The sequence below is a fragment of the Equus asinus genome, chromosome 11 (genome assembly GCF_041296235.1).
Source record: "Equus asinus isolate D_3611 breed Donkey chromosome 11, EquAss-T2T_v2, whole genome shotgun sequence".
In the NCBI taxonomy this organism is placed as follows: Eukaryota; Metazoa; Chordata; class Mammalia; order Perissodactyla; family Equidae; genus Equus; species Equus asinus.
In genome coordinates, this window is record NC_091800.1 from 14,920,419 (window position 1) to 14,938,332 (window position 17,914).

The following is a 17,914-nucleotide window of genomic DNA, read 5'->3' on the forward strand; positions in this document are numbered from 1 at the left end:
AAGTATGAAACTTATTAAATTTGAGAAAAAACTGAGAAATTAGAACACATGGAACAGGGAGCCAGTGAAGCTGACAACATAGTGAGCTGGCCATTGAGTTGACCAATGAATACTACATTCTTCTGATTACTGCTAATGTGTATCTCTGCTCTATGGCTGGTGTAGACACAGCTTGACAGGTGCCTAGAGGAACACCCACTGTGGGCTCATTTGTAAAATGAGGATGATGCTGGCACCTGTTTTGGTAACTTGTTGTGTACTGCATGCAAGCCCCTTAAGCACTGCTCCTATTGCTGTACTTATGACACAGCAGGTCGGGGAGAGTCCTCTTTTTCTTTGGGAAGTTAGAGACTGTATCTCATTCAGGAAAAATTAACATTCGATGATAGGATATTAAACACAAGATCCTGTGTATGATACTTTCACATATATTACCCCACTTTTTTCTTCCCAGCAAGTCTGTGAGGTGAGTCATGTTGGTCTGACTTTATAAAAGAATCCCTAAAGAGAATAAGTCGCTTGACTGGGATCACATGACAAATGAGAACACTAAGATCTCTTGATTCTTCTCAGTGATTTCTCTCCTCGCTCATGTTTCTTGCCTAGAACCATGTCCACGACCCCTCCTCTCTAAATCCCAGGGAGGGTCTGTTCCATCATAGGCCCTCATTCAGCTGGTTAATGTGCTTGGTTCCTTTTAGCCCCGTAGATGATGGATATCTGTGGAGATTAGGAAATAGGGCTGAATCTGCAGAAAGGAATTGACCGTTAGAACCCTGCAGCCTTCCAGAGCTCCCATGGCACAGGTATGGCCACTTAGAGCACTTACTGAATGCACGCTAAGGCACTTTATACTTTTCATGCTGTTATAAATAATACCTTTTTATAAAATTACATTTTCTATGTTCTGTTACTGGTATGTAGAAATTCAATTGATTTTCTTAATTGATGTTGCATCCATAAATATTTGTAAGGCCCCTTATTAATTTTATATATTTGGGGGAGTTGTCTTTGTATTCCTACATCTGGGACTGACGGTAGTTTTGCTTCCTTTCCATTCCTTGTACTTTTCTTTCTTTTATTCTCCTTATTACTAGGCTAGTAATAGCCATCCAGTCAATGTTGATTAGAGGTGGTAAGAGAGGACATCCTGATCTTATTTCTGATTTAAGGTGAATGCTTCTAATGTTTCACCATTTAAGTGTGATGCTGATTGTACACTATTTTGTTTTTGCTTTCTGTACCAGGCAATTCATTCTTTTGATCAAAAGTTTTAATATGAAAGGATGTTGAGTTTTACTGAATGCATTTTCTCCATCTATTAAGATAATCAAATTTTTCTTCTTTAATCTAATTGTTAAATGATATTAATTAATCCTATAGTGTTAAACCAACCATGCATTCCTGTATTATATCAAAGTACCCTTCTAGTCTTTAAGATTTATCATAATGAATGTTGAAATTTATCAAATGCCTTTTAGATAGATAGACTTATCAATGAGCTACAGTAATATATTTATGATTATTAAATCATCATTATATTCATGAGGTCATCTGTGTTTGGTTGTGATAAGCAATTCCTTTTAATCTTATTGAATTGGTTAGCTGTGTTTTCTTTGGTATTTTTACACCCATATTCATTTTTGTCCTATGTCAAGTTTTTACATCAGGATGTTAGTTTCATAAAATAAATATGGAAGCTATGCATCTTCATAAATAAGATATAGAAAATGTATATTGTGTGAGAATTATTCATTCTTTGAAAATTTCAAAGAACTCACAGACGGAACTGTCTGACCCTTACGGGGAGGTAATTTTTTGATAACTTGTTTAATTTCTCCCATTGTTTTTGGTTTATTCTGGTACGTAACTCCTAAGTGAACTTTGACAATATGTACTTTATTATAATATTGTCTGTTTCATTAAGTCTTTCAAACTTATTAGCAGACCTATGTAGACTCTCGTGCTTTAAAAATCATATTGTATCTGATACTATAGCCTTCTCGTCCCTAGTTTTATTTATGTTGTTAGTGGAAAGAGCCTAGGCTTCAGGTTAGACGGATTCAATACTATGGCAGATAAGTCAACTCCTTGTTAGAGCTCAGCTTAATCACCACTGGCTCTAGGAAGCCAGACAGAACTCCTGGTGGATGTTTCTGTGGATTCCTGTGCTTCGTCTATCAAAACACTTGTCTTGTAATTTTATTATTACTGTAATTTGTTTAATGAACAGCTTCTATGTTAAATTGTAAGCTCTGTGAGGGCAAAGATGGGGTCTAATTTATCACCAAGCACCTATCAGAGTGTCTGAAACAGAGTGAGCCCTCAATAAATCTTTGCTGAATGAACAATTACTTGTGTCCATGTCTTTCTTTGCCTGTCTCTTCCATAAGACCATTAAGTTTTAATTGACTTCTATAGCTACCATACAACAGGGCAGAAGACTGATTGAAAGTGTCAGCCCTGGAGTTAGAGTGCGGGGTTCAAAGCCAAGCTCTGTCACTCATGAGCAGTGTGACTATGAACAAATTACTTCATCTTTCCGTATCTCAGTTGCCTAATCTGTAAAACCAGAAATCATAATGCTTTGTACTCACTGCATTGCAAGGAGCTTATACATGTAAAACTCTTTAAAAAGTGTCTGGCACACAGTAAGTGATGAATTAATGATAGCTATTATTATGTTAGTACATGACAGGTAAATGAGTGGATAAAAGAATAATGAATCTGCAGAGAAAATGAAGATAACACTTGCTCTGCCTCTGGGCTGTTCTGAGGACCAAGTGATGAGAATTTTAAATAATGACAACCATTTGAAGTGTTTTATTAAAATCATTGCAAATGGGAAGCCCCAGTGGCCATAAGGAAGACAACTGTTTTCTTCTTTGGAAAGAAGTGACAAGGCCAGAGAAATATTTAATTAGATTTTGTTCATAATTGGAATTTTTCTTTTATATTTTAGCCTTTACTACAATACAACTAGATTCTTTTAAATATGTAGTTTTAATGGGTTAATATTTTTGTAACTACAAAATAACTGATGAGAATTTTCCTCAGACTTGATAGCTCCTCGGGAAATAATCTGACTTTACAAAGATGGGTTTTTTTCTGGGTCTTTATCATTACTTACTTTTTGTAGTTCATATATTATGCAAACAACACCTCTTCATTTGTTTTTCTCACAGACAAGAAAATTTTAAAACCCTATCCTATACTCATTCTCGAAGGTTATTATATACAGATATTAGACCCAGAATATTAAACTTCACTGATGTAATAGTCATTGAATATTTTCTCCTATACACAATTCAGCCATGACATAAGATTGCAAGAAACCAATAATGAAATTCTCTTCCTAATCTTTGTCCCAAATTTCTTATAAAGAGAGCTTGGGAAAAAATTCCAAAGATATTTACATTTATGCAAATACAGCAAAGGACCAGGCAGTTCACTGTTGATTGTCCAAGCCTGGAGAGATAAAGAGCAAATTCTTTTACTCATTCTGCTCCTTTCAGAATAAAAGAACAAAAAATGGAAATACAGAAAGATAATCCCTTTACTTAAAAAATTGTAGGACATTTCTAAAATGTAATATACAATATTCTAATTTTTATATATTTAAAAGTATAGCATGCTTTTCTTTAATTTCCTCCTTTGCAAAGAAGAATCTCCCTGATTAACTGATTTAGAGATTGAAGACCACCATGTTTGATTTTTTAGAGGAAAGTACATTTATAAAGAAACATCCATATTTTATAACATTTTAAATACTGGCTATTAATATCCAGTTGCAACAACACATATAAATAATGCAAAATCAGTTTTCATCCCAAATATAAATGACGTGAGCCAAAGGTCAGAGCTATGCATAGACTAAAAGTCGCCCTTGCCATTTATTTTTCAAGTAGTAGATTTGTTCTGTATCTCAGAAAAGAATCTTGTGTGATTAACCTTCAGGGATCACTAAAAACACAAAGAAAAAATTTATGCACATTTGAAAGTTTTCCCAGAGCTGAGCTAAAATAATATGCATTGAATTCATTTTTTGACAACGTTTCTAATCTGTTCTTCCTATAATTGAAACCAATTTACTTATCCTGCTGACTAAGAAAGACATACTTGATTCCAGATCTATATGAGAAATGAGAGGCCTTTGTTTTTCATGTTCCTATTGCTGGACACAAGATTCCCCTTCCCTGTCCTAATAATGATAACAGCCAGGTATTTAGTGCTTACCTTTAGCGTGGTGGAAGCAGGCTGCTGCCTACATTCAGGCCATGATTCTTCTACTTGCTGTTGTGTGACCTGAGCAAGTTACTTACATTTTCAATGTCCCTGCTGCCTCATGGGATTGAAATGAAGATTTTAATAGGACCCACCCATACAGTTTTATTTATTACTTCCCCTTTTATCTTTTGGCTCATATTTTACCCAAGATATTGTTAGGGCTTCAGGATGCCAGTGTTCTAACTATGTTATATTCTCTATGAGAGCTATGACTATACCCTCTCTGATAGGTCAAATACTGCAAAAAAGTCACCAGAGACCCAACATGAATAGAGTAAGAAGAAATTGTTATTCTGACTGAAGAACGCCAGTGTTCTAACTATGTTATATTCTCAATGAGAGCTATGACTATACCCTCTCTGATAGGTCAAATACTGCAAAAAAGTCACCAGAGACCCAACATGAACAGAGTAAGAGGAAATTGTTATTCTGACTGAAGAACACAACTGCCTCTTCCAATTCCCATGATGTGATCCATTGAAGATGGGTTTAGAAGTGATGGAATAAAACATGAGATACGTGAACACAGAAGACTCACAATGATGTACAGTTCTACCTAACATAGTGACATATAAGACAAGCATTTGTAGTCTCAGGCTTTATTTTTCACTTGTACATAGTTAATTTAGGTATCTGCATCTTTTCCCTGCACCCAATGGCTTCCTCAGGCAAAATATTTTTGGAGCCACTCAATTCCTGTCTCTTCTCATTCATTCATTCATATGCCAAGCACTATCCAAGCACAGGGAAAACAAAAATAAATATAACATGTTTTCTTGAAAAGCTCTAGTCTAGGGAGAAAGGGTCATGAGACAGATAATATTACAAGGATTTAAGCCAAAGTATGTACAAAATGATATCAGAACACAGACAAAAGAGCAAATAATTCTGCCTGGGGAAAAGGAAGAGTTCATAGGGGAAATAACCTTTAAACTGAGTTTTGAAGGAAGAATGGTAGCATTTCAGGGGAAGGGAATCCCAAACACATGAAAGCACAAGAAGAATACAGCATGATCAAAGAATAGTGAGGATTTTTATCTGACTCCATCTGACAGTGCCTAGGGGACAATGGCAGCAAATGATGTATGAAAGTTAAATGGGGGCCCCCAGATAAGAAGCCACAAAGTAAGAAATTTGACTTTTCTCTGTAGGTAATGGGAACCCTGTAGATTTTTCATTGCATTGTTCTATTTTACAATGGAGAATGTTAAAAAATATAGGGAGACTATATAAATACCAGAGTTTTAAATACGCGTAATAGTCATCTGTATCCCAACATTTCTCATTTGAGTTCAAGTTTTCCTTGCTTCTGGGCCCACCCTTTTTTGTGAATGCTTTTTCAAAACAATATTTTTACTGTAAAATGAAGTAGAGATATAGAAAAGCACACAAAACAGATACATGACAATGAATTCCTCGAACATGAACAATCTTTTAACCACCATCAGGTCAAGAAGTAAGTCTGCCAGAGCTTTCCCCTGATCTCCTCCTCCTCCCTCCCACCAAAACTCCTTCAAAGACTCCATACCAATTGCGATCCCATTCTCCCTCCCATAAGGAAGCCTTATTCTGACTTTTACAGTAATTATTCCCTTGCGTTTTTTACAGTTTCATCAGTCAAATGTGTACCTTTAGATGCTAAAATTTATTCTGGCCCCTTTATATATATATTTTTGATATGTCTTTTAAGTCACTTTTAATCTATAACTTATTTTTGCTACAATTTGTCCGTTGAAAAGCCCGAATTTTTCTACTCTATAGTTTTCCACAATCTGAATTTTGCGAATTGAATACTGAACAGTACATTTCAACTTGTTCCTCTGTCTTGTTTTTCTGAAAATCAGTTGTTGAATAATATTTGGGTTCAATTCCTTTAGCATGACTGTAGGTAGTGTTGAGTGCTTCCCTCAAGAGGTATATAATGTCTGATTGTCTTTCTTTTTTATACTGGCAGCCATTGATGCTAAATACCTATATCTATCAATTCATTGGGGTTTGCAACACAACGATATTTTAACTCTTTTTTTCACTTATATGTTGGAATATATTTATAGAGGTATTTCCCTTCATTTGCTCTTTGGTTACCCAGTGTTAAAGTTCATATAGTAAGCAAGATAAATGCTTGAATCTTTGAATTCACTTATTAGTTTTCAAGATAATGAATTGGTACCCTATCATCCTCCAAAAATGATCAGTTAGGTTTTTAAAAAATATCATTATGAACTCATAGATTTAAATGTATTTGACGAGTTTCAATCCATTGCAATTATTCTCATGATTGAAGTTCTGATTGCCTATCTTTGGCCAGTGGGAGGCTTTTCAAGTTGGTTCCTGAGAACTTAGTAGTGTTTGATAGATTTCTTGTCATCGTATGAAAAATTATTCTAGGTCCATCTTGTACATTTCCTCCCCTAAACCTAGAATTAGAAATTTCTTCAAGAAGCCCTGGTTTCTTTTAATGAGGAATCATATTTCAAGAACACAATCTGTGCAATAGGGATAGTCATTGCTACTGGATTTGTCATTGGTTTCTTGTTGTTTTCAATGGAGAGAGAGAGACTTCATGAGTTCATACTGAGAGTTCCCATTCAAATTTAAGACTATTGAAAATTAATCTCTAAGCTATTAATCCGTATCTCCTTTTTTTCTACGCTGAGAATATTGATTCTCAAAGACATAGGATAGGACAGAATTAGAATATTCCACAATTACTCATTTATCTCCTATCACACACACGATAGCCTCAAAATAATAGTACTACGAATACTGCCACCAATATGAGTTTTAAAAATACTAAAAAATTTTTTTTCAAATGCTCTCAATTCTCCCTCCCTCCCACTTTCTTAGCCATTATTTCCTATACTCTTGTCCTCTTAGCCTTCATTTAGTCTTACTTCTACTAAGAAGTATATATTTAATGTTCAGCACCAACTCTTAATGTTGATGTTTCTCCGGCCATTTAGTTACCTGAAGCTCATTCTCTAGCAGATTGTTCAGAAAGGGCTAAAGAGGGGCCAGCCCTGTGGCCGAGTGGTTAAATTTGCATGTTCCGCTTCAGCAGCCCAGTGTTTCGCCTGTTCAGATCCTTGGTGCCGACATAGCACCGCTCATCAACCCATGCTGAGGCAGCGTCCTGCATAGCACAACCAGAAGGATCTATAGCTAGAATATACAACTATGTACCAGGAGGCTTGAGGAGAAGAAGAAGAAGGAAAAAAAAATGGCAACAGATGTTGGCTCAGGTGCCAATCTTTAGAAAGAAAGAAAAAGGGCTAATGAGTCCCTGTGCCCTTTTTACTTGAAAGTCAGTTTTGCTGGAAACACAATGCTTGGCTCATATTTTCTTTCCTTGAGAATCTTAAGGAAAGAAATAAGGAATCTTATTTTCTTTGACCATAAAGTTTTGCTCTTGAAAAGTCTGATGATTATCTAATTATAACCTCATAAATCATGTGCTCTTTTTTCTCCTAGATATTCAAAGAATATTTTATTTTTCTTTAAAACCCACTAATTGTACACTAGAATGTCTTGGTGTTAGCCATTCTGGGTTGATATTCTTAGGTATGCAGTAATCTCTTTTGATATGTAACTTCAAATCCTTTTTATTTCAGAAAAGTTTTCTTGAATTACAGTTTTTAGCATTTCTTGTGGTTCCTTTATTTAGTTTTCTTCTTTTTATGGATTGTGCTTTTTTTTAAAAGTCCTTTTAAAGAAATTCTTATATCCCAAAGTCACAAAAACATTCTAGAGATTTTAAAGCTTTGACTTTTACTCTAAAGCTCTTAACACACCTGGAACTGAGTTTTCTATATAGTGTGATCTGTGTGCGAAACTCTTTTCATGAAAACATAGGAGAAAAATTCATGTTGTTTAGGTTATCAAAAAAGTTGTACTTTTGAGGAATTATTTGATATTATGGAATTATGAATTAGTCTGATTCCTATCTGGTGTCTGACTCAAGACACGAGGAATATAAAAGTGCAGCAGTGGCCGCGTTGGCTTAAGCCAGCAAAGCAGAGAGAAAGAGCCATGTTAGGAGCTAACCGTACTTCTACTCAGCCGGGCCAAGAAAGGATAAGTGGTTTTTGTGAACCAGATGTGCACCTCCCAGATGAAGAGATCGGCCAAGAAGTCTCTTAAAAGGGACAACTTTGCCCAAGAGACACACTTAAAGAAGAGAGCCACTTAAAATGGTAATGGGACCCCAACAGAAAGAACCTTGATGAAATGAACTCATCAGATGCCCAGGCTAACTGTCAGCTGAAGTCCTAAGTGGCCACTTGGGAAAAATGCCAATCTTCAAATTTTGTAGTTGGAGATTCCAGGCAGAGGAATCTAAAGAGCCTCCTTTAAGGATGAGTCAAAGCCGCAAGAATGCCAATACCAGATTGTTACAGTTAGTGGCCACGTAAACCTGGGTCTTTTTCCCCCATCCTTTCAACACTGGTCCAGACCTGGAAGATCAAACACTGTAGCTAGCTGACTGGGTGAGCAGCAGTAGAGCAAGATAAGAAAACAAAACAAAGGAAAAACTGAACACTGCAGGCCTCTTAGCCTGAAACAGGTCTCAGCAGTGGGAAGGATAAGCTGTAAATCAGCTAAGACATGAAACAATGGAGTTGTGAGATTATGAATGGTCTGAAGATTTCGAATATCTAAATGAGACACTTCTGGTGCCCAAAGGTGACCAGAAGATGTTTTTGTTTTTTAAGAATGATTGGAAAGCTATAGGACTCACCTGAGAAATTATTTAAAAGTGGAGAAGAAACGGTCCATTGAATAGACTTGAAGGGAAGCAGTAAGAAAAAATAAAGCTTTCTGTTCACCCTATAAAGATGTTTTCGTTCAGTAAATGACTATATTTGGTAAATAAACAAATGAGTTTACGCTGAGATAAATTGTAAAAATTGAGGAAGGACATGATTAGGTAACATGTGAATTTAAACCATGGCCTTTGTTTACAATTTCCTGGTATTTGAGGTCAATCAAACCTTCAAACTCCTGAGCAAACCTCATCTGTTCCATGGAGAGGCCATCTGCTCCTGATTGTGAGGACTAATAGAGACAGTGTATAGAAAGCTCTAGGCACATACTGAGACCTTAAAAAATTATCTGATTATCATGCCCTTCTTTATTACAGTCTGAGAGATACCACCTCACACTTGATCATAAGGTATTTCCCATTAGACGAGTGTCTTTTTTGCTCCGACTACTGTCAAAGTTTATTAGAATACTGGTCAGAACTTTGAGCTTAAAGTTTTTCAATAATAATTGATAACTGATCAATAAGTAGAGATAAGCGGAGTTAGAATATCATAATAGGAATGCTTTGGGGTTGGCAAGGGAAGCCAATCAGCAACCCTGAAGTCACAGCTTTTGTAGGCCTAGTCAACTCTTCACTGTTTCTACCGTCGGATTTCTCATTCTCTATTGAACATCTCTTGATTTTATGCTCTGGAGTCTCCTACCACAAAACATCAAGTCTTCAGAAATTATATTATTTGGGGGTATCAGACTTTCGGAATAAGAACGTCTGATCCAAGCTCAGTGAGAGCCACACCACCTAACTGGATGATGCACTGCTGTGTGAGAGCTGCCTGTAAGCAGTGTAAGAAAATTCTGCACAAGGCAAGGAAAATAAATTGGTGAAGAAGTAAGATAGAAAAGAAGGGTATGTTTTCTCTTTGGATTTAAATGAAATTCCACAAGTGGATTTTGAATTCAACATTTTTAAAAATGTCTCTTGTTTTTAAATTATTTAATTTACTCATTTAATCTGTTGTAAAGATGTTTGAAAATGGATGCTTGACTTTTTCCATGCCTGTATTTTGTGGTCATGTACAATGCTTTGTAGGAGTAAAAGAACATTTTCTTTTCTAATATATTTCCTTTATGTAGTATCCACTGTTCAAAGATTGTTAAAAATGGTATAGAATATTTCCATGGTCTTTGGATATATTTACCTTCTTAATCTAGTCACTATGCCCCTACTATAAGCACTATGAGGATAGGGATTGTGTCTGTTTTAACATTATTTTATAAAAACTTAATTTTCTTTCCTTATTCTATAAGTTATGGTCCTCTACCATGCAAATCAAAATTACAAAGGAAACACTAACCCCAAAGATGGATAGTAGAGAAAACTAAAATGAATGGTTTTCTTGATGAAAAAAAGATATCATTCTTTTCTGAAAATCTAACAACTTTTCCAAATTCTGGAAAAAATGAAAGGAGAAGCAAAAATGGGTTTTCATTATTACATAAATCTGAATATGACTAGCCAAATGCACAAAAAAGCACTAACTGGAAATTTTAGCCGCAAGTCTTCATTTGAACGTTGATATTGATGATTTAAAAGCAGTTGGAATAGGTGATTAAATATTTAATCATGATAATGATTAAACACTGAAGATTTTAAAGCAGTTTAGGAAGAGTTACATGAAATTTATTTTTGAATTACAACAATTTCAAATTTCAAATTAATACACTTAACTAAAAGATAATTTTTATTTTATCAGAGAAAATCAAAGGCAATTAATTAAGGATATAACTGGCTTTTAGTTACTTAAAAATAAAACTTCGAGAAGCAGATAATTTAGAGAAACTGTCACTTTATTGTTTGGATTTTAAAAATAACTCAATTATATGGACTAAAGAGATATGACAAAGCTGGTCTCCAAAGTCGGGGGTGGGGGAGGGAGAGGGGAGCAGTTCTTTAGAATCCATCAGTTGTTTTGTCCTAATGGCAACTTTATTTTGAACATATAAAACTTATATTCTTTCTCATCACAAAAACTGAAGTAAATATGTTCCAACCCTCAGGATGACTATTTGTGTTTTGGGGATAAAGAGAATTTTGCACCCTTATTTGTGGCTTCTTATTCCTCTACAATGACCCCATTCAGGGAAATAAAAGGCACATTTGTTTTACTGATCTCATCTAAGCACATTATAAAAGGCAAGATAATTGCTAGGAAATCTATACTTAAACTATTGGAATGTAATAGGACTGAGCAGTCCCTTATAGAACATATAGAGGTCAGATTTAACACTCCAGCTTGACCTCATCATGATCTGGAATAAGAGCATTTAGTGATTTTTAAGACATTAATAGAACAGGGTTATGGGAAATCTACTCTAGATTTGACATTTCATTTTTGTGTGTGTGCACGTATGTGAATTCAATATATGAGTGTTCCAAAGGAAATACATACAAGTCAAGTTTACCCAATTATAGAATAGATACAATTAAACGTCCAACCCCAATGATACAATTAAGAGAAGTGCAAACTCAAACATGGAAAACAAAATGGTGAAGCAAGATAGAAATGGTGAATAAGATGACTAAATTGTATTGTCATTACTTCTTTTCGCATGTATTTTTAAAGCAAGGAAATTAGGAAATTTAATCAGTGCAACATACTTTGGATCATTTTATGGCCAATACTATAAGAAATTTTTTATTTTATCTGGTCCAAGCTACATGTTTATTCTATGGTTAGGAAAAATGAAAACAAACCACCAAATAATAAAGGAAATCAACCTCAGAAAATAGAATATTCGATTTTGAAATGTATTTTATCATGGGAGAATCTCCTACTGGATCTGAAAATGTTGTAAAATTATTCAGGGCATATTTACTGTATAACTATTATGCTCCCTTTGTAGGGTAGGAATTAGGTAGACATTAGGGATGGGTATGAGAGTAGACATGATAAAAACTGAAGACAACTGTTAGTGGTCAAGGGGCAGACAACTGTGTCTGAGCCAGAACATTCCACAGAGCAGAGTTGAGAAGGGAAAACTGGCAGGGAGTTCTCCCAGTGAACATGCAACTCTAAAACAAACTGGTTTTCCTCTCTAAAGAAGAAAGCCCTCCACCAGCACACTGAACAGTTTCCCTGCGCTGTGAGATAACAGCCTATCCTCCATCTCTGGAAGAATCAGGCTGGTTTTAATATACTAGAGCAGAGCTCATGTTCCATTTTGTCATTCCATCTTCTAAGCGAAACTGCCACAAAAGTCCCTTGGAAGTCATTCATATTAGAGCTGCTTTACATTAAATTTTACTCTAGGTTAAACTTTATCAAATCTTATTCTAGGTTATTCTATCATAGGAAATTTTATTCTAGCTAACACAAACTTGGACAGGATTCTTTAAATAGCAGCAAGAGAAGAAAACCACAAAGTCTTATACTTGAACACTACAGGTGATAAAACTGTTTCAGAACAGTTCTGACCACGGGTCTCAATAAAACGGACAAGCTCTGTCTACATGGCTGTGAGGCAAGGCATTGTCTCATCATTTTTGGATCCTAGTGTATTATGGCAGTGCTCAGTATTTAATAGGGGCTCCATCAGTGTTTAGCGAATAAAAGCAAACTACATGAGCAGAAATCTGGAAATAGTGTGGGTTCTGAAATACTGCTGCCATATGGACAAGTTATGACTGACCAGTTCCCCTTGAAGTTAAAACTGCCTTTCTATATAAATAATCTTATACGTGATAATAGAACCTGTCATCTAACAGACACCTTACAAACAGTATGTTATAAACCCAACGATCACCCTGGAAAGTAGATATCTTCTTATTTTTCAAATTAGGGAAACTGAGGCTTAGAAAACTTAAATAACTTACTTAATTCCACCCATGCAAGAAGTGGGGCTTCTGCGATCAAGCACTGTTCATTCTGACCTTTCTATAGCACGCTCATGAACTGGTGGGCAATGTTTTATATCATTATTGCTTGAAATTACAGTAAGAAATCAAATCCATTCTCTGTCTGGGGAGCATATATTTCTTTACTGACAACTATAAAAAATAAAAGGATGTATTTCTTCCTGTCTGACTGGAACATATGCTTGTATTCTAAGTATCAAAGGTGACAGATTGAATTTACAGCTACAGCATAATAATGTTTGGTTTGGGGGAAATGTTTGGTTCCTCAGCAGAAGGAGCAGGGGGCAGAAGATAGAGGTAGGCAAACCCTAAAGAGAACTAAGGGTAATTCTTAGGAACCCATCTGTGGCAAGGAGCTATCACTTGCAGGAGTCCCCAGAGACACCTCCAGAATCAAGACAGAAAGCCACTCGTGTCTCTTGGGTTGTTTCTGATGTTTGGGGACAAGAAGTGGTGACACTGGTATAGAAAAAGGATACTACCACTGGTATTAGCATCATTGAGACTCTCAGATTAAGAGGGACTTCCGCTTCTGCCAATAATGGAATTTTGTTTTTAATCAGACCCATATGCTTAACTGTAAAGAACTAGAAAAGCTGGGTAAAAATACAAAAAGGATCTTTTTTTAAAATTTTTTTTACTGTGGAAGATTTGCCCTGAGCTAACATCTGTTGTCAGTCTTCTGCTTTTTTTTTCTTGGCTTGAGGAAGATTAGCCCTGAGCTAACATCTGTGCCAACCTTCCTCAATTTTGTGTGGGGGTCACTGCCACAGCATGGCTGATGAGTGGTATAGGTCCGCGCCTGGGATCCGAACCTGTGAACCCAGGCCACTGAAGCAGAACGTGCCAAACTTAACCACTATACCATAAAGATGGCCCCCCAAAAAGAATCTTTTTGATGGTATCTTCAGAGGACAAGATGCTGGAGGGAAGATGCAGAGAAGTCTGCCCATATCCAACTCTGTTTCTCCCCTTGACTCATTTCCCAATTTGGAAGCTGTTCCAGAGGCTAATTCACTCAGAAAGTGGCAGCTAAAAAGCAGAGAAGCTGAGAAGAGCTGTCAGGAGTCCCATGGTCCTGAGAAAACAAAAACTGGAATACAGGGGCAACTAAGGAGAAATGGCCTTTGAAAACACCTCAAGCTTTTAGTTGGGACACAAAAAGGGCCACCCTACAAGTAAGAATGAACCTGAAATAGACTAGACCTAACAGACTGAGAACCACATAGATGAAGGTGTTCTGCTCCTGGCCTAGCTTCCTAACAGCAGCAAAAGTAAAATCCTTTATAGAAGTAAAAAATACCACTCAGAGCCTAATTTTTTTCATAAACAAAGACAGCATCCCAATAAAAATTTCTGGGGACACTAGGAAACAGGAATAAGAAAAAGACAACAGAAACAAGAACCATAGATATCTAAATATTAGAGTTATTAGGCACAGACTTCAGAATTTTACTAGAGAAGTAGAATCTATAAATAAGAATCAAATGAAAACCCTAGAACTCAAAAACCCAATGATTCAACAAATTGGAAATTTAAATTAAATATTTATAATAAAAACCATGAAATACTTTGAAAAGATTTAACAATATGTGTGCAAGACTTGTATGCTGAAAATTACAAAGAGAAATTAAAGAGCAAAATAAAAGGAGAGATGGAGAGAGAAGCCACTATCATAGATAAGAAAACTCAATAATGTTAAGATGTCAATTCTCCCCAAACTGATCAACAGATTCAACATAATCACAACCAAAATCCCACAGGCATTTTAGAAATCGAAATGCCAATTCTAAAATTTATATTAAAACTCAAAGGACTTAGAAACAGCCAAAACAATTTTGAGAAAAAAGAAAGTTGGATATGTTGGCATAAGGACAGACATATACTTTTCGATGGAAATAAATAGAGATTCAGAAAATCAGTTGATTTTCCACCAGGGTGGCAAGGTAATCCAATGGAGAAAAGGATAATCTTTTCAACAAATAGATTCTCATTTTAAAAAGTATAAATATCAACTTCTATCATTATACCATACAGAAAAATTAACCTTCAGTGGATCATAGGCCTAAATGTAATATACTGTGAATATTAAAAAGATAAGAGGATTTTATTTACAGCTTTATGCTAACAAACTTTCATATTTGTATAATATGTACAAATTCCTAGAAAAATACAACTTATAAAAACTGCTCTTCAAAACATTATGAAGAAAATGAAGACAGGCCACAAACTGGGAGAAAAATATTCACAACACACACTTTGACTAAAAACACATGTATACAGGGGAAGGGGCTATGGAGAGGTATTAGTAAAAGGGAACAAAGTTTGCTATATAAGATGAGAATGTCCTAGAGATTTACTGTGCAGCACAGTGCCTATAGTTAAGATTACTGTATGGTAAACTTAAAAATTTGCTGAGAAAGTAGATCTTATGTTAAGTTTTTTTAATCACAAAATAATAATAAAGAGGGTGGGAGGAAACTTTTGAAAATAATGGATATGTTTATGGCATACATGGTAGTGACGGTTGCATGTATGTACAGTTAACTCCAAAGACATCAAGTTGTAGACATTAAATACATACAGCTCCTTGTATGTCAATCACAACTCAATAAAGAAAAAAGTGTGTGCATAATACATAAACTCCTACAACTCAATTATAAGAAAACAAACTCAATTTTTAAAATGGGCAAAAGTTTTGAAAATACTTCACAAAAGTGAAATACCATACACCACCAATGGCTAAAGACAGACAACACCAAGTGTTGACATTTGAAAAGACCCATCATCCTTTTAAACTAGAGGGAAGCTGTTTAAAGAATGCAGGTGCAGATCTATCAGATGGTGGGAAGATGAGAGAATTCTTGCCTTAAGGCTCAGTTTTTTCCCCCAATAAAGGACGAAGCGAAGTCATTGGTTGAGAAGGAAGTTGGTGATATGGAGAGGGAAGAGAAAGAATGAAATGTTTGGTTTACAGAAGAGAGCGAAGTAACTAGAGAAAAGGAGTAGATGACCAGACAATAGGGAGAGCCCATTTAGGTCAAATCGTGTTAGTCCCATCCAACTGCTCTGCTGGGTGCACGCACAGAGAAGATAAATGCATGAGTTCATCCATGATCTGGTTTTGCCAGGCAAGAAGTAGAAGACAGGGACAAAAGACTTGAGAGTATTTGCAGGGAAGTGATTCAAATGCACTTTTTGTGAATATATATATATAAATAAGTAACAAGTAATACAGTGTTTAGACTGTGAAGAACCATGTTAGCCTAAGTTACTAGTTCAATGGTGGCAAAATCAGGCACTCCCTCAACTACAGGTTGGTTATATATACTGTACAAGGAAGACAAGAATGTACATACACAAAGTTAAAATCAGCAGCTAAACGTGATATATCCAAAGCTGACACATCTAATGATGAAAAAAACTTATTCCTTATTCTACATATTCAGTTAGAGGTCTAAAACCTATTTTTCCTCACCTTCTTTCAAATCAGTCTCTCCACATTTATTGCAGCTTTAGCTGCGACCTACTCTTTCACATGTTTTCTACTATCTTCCATTATGTTTTTTTCCCTTTTTCCCCCTGGACATTTTGCCTCCTGCTCACCCGATTTCTGGTCAATTTTTAATGATACTGAGAAACTGCCCATTTTTTGGCTTTTCACATAAACATGTCATGGCACTCCTCAAGCTACCTTAGCTTTCCTTACAACACCCACTACCAAGCCCACCAAAAGGTTTTACTGAAAAACAGTAACATGCCCTTATTTGGCTACGCCAGACAATCTTTCTTGTATTCCCCAGTCCACCTGGATCTCTTACTATATCTGCTGAAAAGTCTCGATTGCTTTCACAAATACTGTTTTGTGTAGGCCACCGACTGGCAAGAACCCTGAAACACAAGGATCAAAGTGTTCACCAAGGCTGAAAAATTTCTTGGGAGAACCGAGCACCTTGCAACTGACACTTTTAGAATTACAGTCTAAAATTCAAACAGGGTCGATAGAGATTCACACTGATTTTATTTTTGCAACATACTTGGTTGCTTCCATGCTGCATCTAAAACCAAAACAAAACCAATGCACTCTCACGAGTTTCTACGGTCCATCTATTACAAAGAGTTTGCCTCTATCTTACAAAAATGGAGAAAAGGAAGAATTTCCCTTTGGAACGCTTTGTTAGGGGCAGCCTTCCTTCAATTAACAAAATCTGATAAAGACCAAGACCACACCACAAAATACAGTATAAGATGTCTAGTCTCAGAAAAACGGAAAAGTAAAGCAAAGGAACTCCGTAAGTTCTTGACAAGCACTGCTAAAAAGCCAAAAGACACGCTTCCTTAACTACTTAAAAAATATTTTTAGTTCCACACTAACTGTCTGCGTTCCTTTCCTTGACACTTCCCTACCGCCTCAGGATTCACGCTTAAAGGCACAGAGCGGGTGCATCGAGCCCGTCCGGGAGACCTAGCGGGAAAGGCTGGTCCACGCCCGCACTGGGACCGCGCCCAGCAGGCATTTGGGTCGTTTAAGAGTTAAGAGGAAAACACAGCTCGACTTTTTCCCTCACGTACCATTAACTTTCCACAAAGATTTCCAGAAACCTGAACTCACAGCCAGAAACCCAAACCCCGTGGGCGGGAAAGAAAGGGAGGGAGAAAAAAAAAAAAAAGCACTACGCCACGATTTCCACCTTGCCGGCCCAGCCAACGTGCAAACACGGAGAAAGACACAAACGCCAGCGGCGCCTACGTCCCCAAACTGCGCAAGCGCACGGCAAAGCCCCGCCCCCTCGCGCTCCCGTCCAGGAGAGGCGCGCTCACCAAAAACCAGACCCTGCTGGCTCCGCCCAGGGCTTCCGCCCCGAGGCCCGTCGGTCGCCGTTCGGTTCCGGCTCTAGCCCCGCCCTCAGGCGGGAACCTGCAGAAGTCTTAATATCCGGGAGCAGG

General features: G+C 36.6%; 1 protein-coding gene across 6 annotated transcripts in view; it reads right to left on the minus strand.

Moving 5' to 3' along the window:
- The window catches only part of STARD13 (StAR related lipid transfer domain containing 13), a 489,330-nt gene that overhangs the window by 357,039 nt on the left and 114,377 nt on the right, over nt 1-17,914 (minus strand). The window contains exons 1-3 of one of the 6 annotated variants that reach the window (XM_070520505.1): nt 17,789-17,869; nt 4,237-4,338; nt 3,417-3,468 (exon numbers count right to left, since the gene is read on the minus strand). The exons of 4 other annotated variants lie outside the window; for them this stretch is intronic. The gene's annotated coding sequence lies outside the window, so the exon portion shown is untranslated. Of the gene's footprint in view, nt 1-3,416; nt 3,469-4,236; nt 4,339-17,788; nt 17,870-17,914 lie in introns of those variants that run through there. One more of the 6 variants, XM_070520507.1, reaches the window with a different exon arrangement.